The sequence below is a fragment of the Neophocaena asiaeorientalis genome, unplaced genomic scaffold, assembly GCF_003031525.2.
Source record: "Neophocaena asiaeorientalis asiaeorientalis breed wild unplaced genomic scaffold, Neophocaena_asiaeorientalis_V1.1 scaffold271, whole genome shotgun sequence".
NCBI classification, from domain to species: domain Eukaryota; kingdom Metazoa; phylum Chordata; class Mammalia; order Artiodactyla; family Phocoenidae; genus Neophocaena; species Neophocaena asiaeorientalis.
In genome coordinates this window covers 1,305,194-1,306,505 of record NW_020175318.1, presented here as the reverse complement: position 1 = coordinate 1,306,505, position 1,312 = coordinate 1,305,194, and positions in this window count along the sequence as shown.

Sequence of the window (1,312 nt, the reverse complement as noted above, 5' to 3'; positions counted from 1 at the left end):
CCTGGTAAATGTGAGTGTGTCATGGTGGGTGGTGCTGAGTGAGTAGACTAGGGATGCTGACCCCAAGAAATGCTAAATCGCCGGCACTCCTTCCACCATCCAAGGATCTCTTAGGATGTCAGAGAGCTCTGCCGTGACGCTTGGCTGGAGGCCCATTTCCTGCAGTGTCCTTGGATGTGTGTGTTGGGCGGTGGTGCTGGTGGAACAGGACGCAGAGGAGAGCAGGACCGTGAAGGTGAAACTGGGGACACTGGCCAAAGTTTGCCAGGGTTTATGCTGGCCTGGCACTGCTGGATGGCCCTGGGACAGGAGCGTGGATCAGGGTCTTAGAGATGGGCCCTTGTCATGGTTTCTCTAGGAGCCTTAGCAGGAGGTACAGCTGCAGTAAAACTGAAAGCCAAGCAAAGGGGCTGGAGGGAAAGAGCTGGCGAGACCAGAATAAGAGTACATTCTTGTTGATTGACTAAGTTAAACAGAGACAAAAACAACAATGGCAACACGCATACACCAAAAACACCGATATGTCCAAAGGAATAGCTAACTATATATGTACATATATAGTATGTATTTTATACTATATATACAGAGAGATAGACAGATCGATATAGTATATAGTATGTATTTTTAAAGCAGAACAGGAGAGAGTTTTTTCACTTTTGGAAATGCCATCTGCCAGTACTAGGACTACGTGGTTCCTCATTTGGATCCAGGTTTCATTAATTGGGTTCTAGCTTGGTGCAGAGTCCTTTGCTGGGGAGTAGGCGGGGTACGGGACGGTGCAGGGGAGGGCCTGCGGTTTCCTGAGCAGCGGGAGGTTGGGTGGACAGTACTTCGGTAGGAGGAAGTGTTGGATTTTGAGGGGATGCTGATGAGAGGGGGCACGTGCTGACAAGTATGATGACAGCGGAGCTGGGAAGGAGCGGAGGAGTGGAAGAGACTTGCACAGAAGAGTCTGTAGGTCTCTGCCGGTGCTGGGCTGGGGAGACTGAGGCTTCAGGCCGAGGGAGGCTGGGAGAGTGGTGGGAGCCCAAGGGAAATGAGGAAGTGGTGAGGAGCAGTTGGGAGAGAGCGGATATGGTAAGACTAATTTCAGACTTGTTGAGCTTGCTGTGGGGAATGGAAAAGAAGAGCCCGGGAACGTCCCAAACCTGCCTTGGATTCAGACAAGGCACCACTGGCTGCACGTCCCACTAGACGTAAGGGGCTGAAAAACCCCCTTACACTCTGCAGAGGCTCAGCCCCAGGGCACTGCTGCAGAGTTCAAGACCTCCTCTCCCAAGGGCCCTTGTAATGGGAATTTCGGAAGCAATAA